This window comes from Hirsutella rhossiliensis (genome assembly GCF_020360975.1).
Source record: "Hirsutella rhossiliensis strain HR02 chromosome Unknown scaffold00007, whole genome shotgun sequence".
Classification (NCBI taxonomy): domain Eukaryota; kingdom Fungi; phylum Ascomycota; class Sordariomycetes; order Hypocreales; family Ophiocordycipitaceae; genus Hirsutella; species Hirsutella rhossiliensis.
In genome coordinates, this window is record NW_025408673.1 from 397,600 (window position 1) to 404,447 (window position 6,848).

Consider the following 6,848-nt stretch of genomic DNA (forward strand, 5'->3'; position numbering starts at 1 on the left):
GAAAATAAGGTTAGTAATAAGAATACCTTATTAAGTAAAAGGGATATAGACTAAAGGAAAATACTTAGGAACTACTTAAGTACTTAACCTACTATAGTTCTCTACTCCGATAGTTCTACTAAGCGAACCCTTACTCGGAAATATAGGGTTACTAAGAATAGTATCTTAGTCTAATACGTCTAAGGTATTAAACGATTAAACCTCGCTAATAGTAATAGTTTCCTTATTTAATAAACGAACCGATTTATCTTAAGAAGAACGCGTTATACTATCTTTTTTATTAATAGCTTATATACCCCGCTAAAATAACTTACTACCTCGGTCTTTTAAGAAACGCTTTTATTTCCTAATCCGAGCTAGGCGAGCTATCGCTTCCTTTAACGCTTCTTTTACTTTCCGTTCGTTTAAATTAATCTTTTACTATTAATTTATAATACGACGAACTAGAAAAAGAAGGAATATTAGCGAAAAAGAATAATAAGGAAGGAAAGGGATAAAATAAACAGGCGGACGCTATATTATACCTATTATAAGAACGGCCTATAGAGGTATATTCGGAATACCGATTAGAACGCTCGCTAACTTTATAAGTTAGGCCTAACCGAAAACAATAGGAGCAAGGTATAATTTTAATACCGTAGATCTCGGTCTAGGATACTAGCTCCGATCGTTAACGCGATTTATTAGAATTACGAGAACGGGATATTTAAATATAACTAAATATACTATTAGCAGTATATCCTAAAAGGATAAAGGAATAAGGAACGATATACTTATACACAACGCGATAAGGGTATATTTATATACGGCGGCTAAGGTAGTAGGTCTTAAGGGTAAGACTAAAAGGAGGGGAGGTATCTTATTATAACTATAGTCTAGCGAACCGCGGGGATTAGTATATATTACGAGGACACGTAATATAGGGAGCAAGGAATATTAGATAGACCGACGGGCTAATTAAGTTTAGAGCGACGGGTTACTTTAGCGCTCTAACGCTCTACGGCTAGATCGTAGGATCGCTCTAGCGCCCTAGCGCTCCTAGGCGATAGGATTACTAAGTACTCTCGGCGATCTAAGGAAGCTCTTAAGATATATAAGGAAGGAATAGAATACTCCTTTAGATAGATAGCTCGATAGCTTTTAATATAGATCTTTATTACGATTCTATTTTTAATTCTAATTACCTAGTTATAGTCTATAGTCTACGACCTCTAACTTATTACTAACGTAATATACTTATTATTGCTTAGACCACGCCTTATTATATCTACTAATATAAACCCCTCGATAGGTTTATCCCTTAGGAATAACACCGGTCGTTATAGAAGTTAGCCTAGGTTAGCTATTTAAAGGGGCTATAGAAAGTAAGGTCTATAACCGAGGCCCTTTTTAAGCCTTTCCTTTAATAGGTGCCCTTTATAGCTACCTTAAGATCTATTAATAAGGAAGCCTTATAGCGGTCGAGCTAGCTAATAAGGGCTTCTACCTTATAGGCCTTAGAGGGTTCCGTAGAAAGGTTCTAATAAGGGTAGTATAAGTTAAAGTCCCCTATTAATAAGAAGGGCTATTATAGGAGCTAGGCTATTAGTAGTAGCCTTTCTATTATAAAGGGCCCTTACTAGCCTTAGCTAGCTAGGGCCCCTTTAACTTCTTTTTCGTTATATAGGTTAATAAGGGTAAATAGCTCGGCGCCTTTTACCCTTATAGCTTATATATTAGGATCGTAAAAGAGGTCGAAGCTAGGGCTAGCTTTTATCTAAGCTTCCTTCCTCTTATAAGCTATAACCTATAAGAATATACCCTTATATTCCTATTTTATATTCCTATTTTACTATTATAAAGAGATAATAGGCATAGGGAGGCTTTATAGAATAAGCTAGTAAAAAGAGGCTCTATAATATAGTCTAAGGGAATAACCCTTAAAAGACAAAGACCTCTACTAGACATCTATACCTTCCTCTAGGAAATACGGGTTAGGATAAGCCTATCCTTATAAATAAAATTATATATAAAATATATAAGTTAATTACGAGTAGAACGGATACCCTATTGCCTATTTTAGCCTAGCGGTTCCGAAGATATCCGCGATACGAGAATAGGTAGGGCATAGAACATTCTAGTTAAATCCACTACTTATACTAGAACCTATAGTCTTACGTTAACTATCACGCTATAATTAGACTACCTACTAAGTTAGGAAGATATACTATAGATAGAGCTTTTTAAGTATTATAGAATATGCTAGAAAGCTAACTAATTAGTCTACTAGTAGGCGAGCAATGGTCTATAAAAGACGAAGGATTTCCCTAGGAGTAGTAGATAGAATAAGTAAGTTTATATATATCTTTTGCAACGCTATTCTTTTAATATATTATTCAGCCCCTTATATCCTCGTTATAAATTCCGGATAAAATCCTACCCTATACTCCTTTAACCGACCTTTCTACTTACGTTATCGATTACCCGATTCTACGCTTATTGCTTATACCTTTCTATATAACCCTAGGCCTTCTAGCGAGCTTAGGAAAGTTAGTAGAAGGGATAGGGGTTATAACGTTATAGGCTAGATACTATATAAGGATATAGCTATTATCGATCTTATAGAGGTAAGGCTCTTATAATAAGATAAGGTCTACTCTTATTTCTAGGGCTTACTCTAAGATTAATAGGTTAGCTATTTCCTACCTATTAGTATTATACTATATAATATTAATAGGGTCGTAGTTAGGCCTAGGGGGCCTAGGGGGCTTTAAGGGCCCTAAAGGTATAAGGGGGCTAAGGCTATTAAGTATTAGTTATTCCTTTATAGACTTTATATTATACTTTATTAGTTATAAAGTGCTCTCCCTTATAGTTATAGTATTAGACCTTAAAGTAAGAGCAGCCTTAGCTAGCCTTATAGCTAGGGCAGTTATAGTCTTTAGTTAGGTGCTTTTCTAAGTAAAAGGTATACCTAATAGGCTACTAGTAGGTCTAGGGGTTATAGCTAAAGGAAAGGCACCTATAGCACTATATACGTATAGTATATTCCTTATATACGTCGACTTAAATCTATAGCCCTACTATATAGAGGCCTTTTTTCGGTATTTAGCCCTTATAGCCTTTAAAGGGACTACGAAGATAACCGATCCTACCTTCTATATTAAGCCTAGGGTGCCTAGCTACCTAGGCTGCCCTAGGATATCGATCCCGCTAAAGGTTTTAGCTTTTATAGCGAAGATATCGAGGATAGGGGTTTCTAAGAGGTTAGGGACGCTCCGGGCTACTAGCTTAGTCTAGCTAGTAGGAAGGTCGGCCGATTTAATAGGTAGCTCCTTAAGGTATAAGGACTACTTCTCCCGCTACTCTAGAAGCTTTTTTACTATATATAGGGCCTTTATCGTTATAACTATATTACCTTTATTTAAGGTCGATAGAGCTAATATAGCTAGTTCCCCTATAGCCTTATTAAGCTTATTGCGAAGCGTAATAAGGTTAATAGTTAGCGTTAGCGATTCCTTCTTTAGCTTTAGGATAAGTTAAAAGTCCTCTTTTATATTCTTCTTAGCTAGGGCCTTAGCTAGGGTTTTAGCTAGGGCTTTCGCCGGAGCCTTAGCTAGGGCCTTAGCCGGGGCCTTAAGCGCTTTCTTTACGGTAACCTTAGCCTATAAGCTCGCTTCGAGGTTTCCTTAGGTAGCCCTAGGCTACTAAGCGGCCTTAGGCTAGTATAGGGGCTATTATAGGGGCTGTTAGCGGTCTAGGGTCCTTATAGCTGCCTTCTTAAGTCCTTTTATAAGGGTCTTATAAAAGGGTTCGATTTTTTAAGCTTCCTTAAGGGCCTAGAGGGCCTACTAAAGGAAGCCCTAGGCCCGGTCCCTAGGGAAGGGGTACTAGGGCCGGGGCTAGGTCTACTATAAGCATTAGAGTATAGGTCGGATAAGTATAAGGCTAATAGGGCTACTAAGTATAGCTCTCTTTTACCCCTTTACTTACTTTAGGGGCTAGTTAGGCTAAAAGTAGCTAGCCTAAGGTAGGGCTAGGCTAGGCTTAAAGAGGCTAGTCTTTAGTATAAGCTAGGTATTATCTTCTATCTTAATATCCTTTAGGTCTTAGTCTTAGGTCCTAGGCCTTTCTTCTAGGGTCCTTAGAAGGCGTTAGCCTTCTAGAGCTTCTTTTAAGCGGGCCCTAGCCTTTAAGGTACTTATTTCGACCCTTAAGTTAAGGGGTTAAGGTTAAAGGGGCCCTCCTTATATCTAGGCCGGGGTCCTAAGTCGGGTCTAGGCTTAGTCCTATTAGCGGGGGGGGGCATATACCCTTAGTTAGCGAGGGTAGGGAAGAGTTTTCTACTTATATAAGGGAGAACCTCGCTTAATTCGTAATCTTTAGTAGTATATTACGTACCCGCTAGTAGCTATATAAGGCTATACTTAGGGGGGCGTAATATACTATTCGCGATAGTTCTAGGCATATATATTTTCTATATTTTAAGCTTAGTTTCGAAAAGTTAGCCGAGAAGATATAATATTATATATCCTTTTTACCTATAGCTATCTTAAAGTTAGTTTAGGATCTTACTACGTTCCCTTTAATTAGCTTTAATATTAAGCTATAGCCTAGTAGTTTTCTTATTACTAAACCCGCCTTAAAGCATCCCCGCTTTATATTGCTTATTAACCCTACTAACGCTCTTAACTTTATTTAATAGTATCTTTTTAGTTATTGCGGTTTAGGCTTAGCTTAGATTATTATTAGTCTTAACCTTAATTAGATATATAGTTATAGCGTAAGCTATAGCGACCGCCTCCGCGCCGCCGCTAGTATAGGTCCTACCTTAATATAGTCCTTAATTATTACTTTATCTTATAAGTTAGCCGTTTAAACTAGCTTTAGTTTAAGTTTAAAGTTAAGCTTAGCCGGCCGTTATTAAGCTTCTTATAATAGTAATAGTCCTTATACTCCTTATAAGTCTTAGGTTACTCCCTCCTATACCCTATATACTACCTTAAAGGGGTCTTATTATTCTTATTATAATAGTAAGGTAAATATTACTACTAATAAGTTAAGCTAAGGTTATAGTTTAAGGGCTAGTTATTAGCTTTATCTTAGTTTAGTTTTAGGTTAAGCTTTATTTAATTAAGGTCTTTTAATAGTAGGTTTTATTTAATAGCTATTAAGACTAGCTTAGTTAGGTCTCTTTAGTTTTATTTAGTTTATAGTTTAAGTAGTAAGGTTTACGCTTAATCTAAGTCTAGTTTAGCTAATACTATAGTCTTATTATTATAAGTCCTCTCCTTTTCTTAGGTCGCCTTAATAAAGGAAGTAGTTAGCTAATATAGTCTTAGTTAAGGCTACTTTATTACTAGCGCGACCTTAGTCTTATTATCCTATATATCTATATATAGCCTCTAAGCTAGGTTAAACTAATAAAGCTTACTTAAGTAAAGGAACTATTATACTAGCGGCGCTACTATCTTTTTCCTTTAAAGGCCCGCTCTTATATTACTTATATCTTAGGCCTATATTAAAAGGGACTCCCTCGCCCTTACTATTAATAGATAGTTAATTATTAAATAGTAAATAGTATCTTATTTTTATTTATAAGTATATATTAGTAAGACTATACTAAGGACCTATTAGTTAAAGAAGAAGTTATTAAGCCCGATCTTTCCTATATATATCTAAGTAATTACTATACTAATATACTTAAGGAGTCCCTTATAATAGTTTAGTATTATTACCTTATCGAACTATAGTAGGAAGTTAGTAGGGTAAAGGGTAGTTTAGTATAATTAGATCTTATCTTCCTTAGCGTTTTATTAAGCGGCCTATTTCTTATTTAGCCTTTTAAGCGACTTAGCTCTCTTTAAGAGGTCGTCCGATCTTATTTAGGCTTAGACCCCCCTTATCTCCTTTATAAAGGGGGGCCTACCTAGAAGTAGCGCCGCTAAAGGCCTACTCTCTTTTTAGTATCGCCTCCTTTTAAGTATACCTACGACCGCGTTAAATATATATTAGATTTAGCCTAAGAGCCTTAAGTCCTTTAGCCTTTAAAAAGTATCTATTATTCTTTAATTTAAGTAAAGGTTAATTAAAGGTACCTATACTTTTACTTTAACTTAGTAGACTAAAGTAGCGCTATAGGCGCCTATTACTATTTAAAGGTAAGCTAACTAGTCTTATACTAGGTCCTATATAATCTTATATAGTTTCCCTTTTATAAGCATTGTCTTATAAAATATAACTATAGTATAAGAGATTAAAGACTAGATTACCTTATTATAGACTTCCTTAGTATATAGTAAGGTATAGCCCTATATAAATACCGCGAGCTTAGTTAAGGCTATAGTTTAGCGCTTTATCTTTACTTAAAGCTATTTTAGGTACGCCTATTAATATAATTTCTAGTATACCTAAACCTTTAGTAGGCGGGCCTTTTAAACTAAAGTTACTATATTAGCCCTAAGGTAAACTAGCGTTATTATTACTTAATTCCTTTATATAAAGTATATTAACTTACTCTTTAATAGTTTAAAAGTAACTATAAACTTAGTCGCTTACTTTATATATACCTTTTAAGCTTCCTTTAAGTATACTACTATAATAGCTTTATTAAGTTTAATACTAACTATATTTATAATATTAGTAAAGCTAATAGTATAAATACTATATATTATACTAAGCCTCTTTTATAAAGGGGCTATATAGTATAGAAATAGGATTAAAGATAAAGGAGAGCCTTAAGGGACTCTTATTAGTACTTAAGTTAGCTTTAAAGTCTTTTTATTAAAGTAAAGGGTCGATCTTTTATTACTTATAAAGCTTTATATTAAGCTTATAAGCTATCTAAGGTATACCTTAAGCTTTAGTTC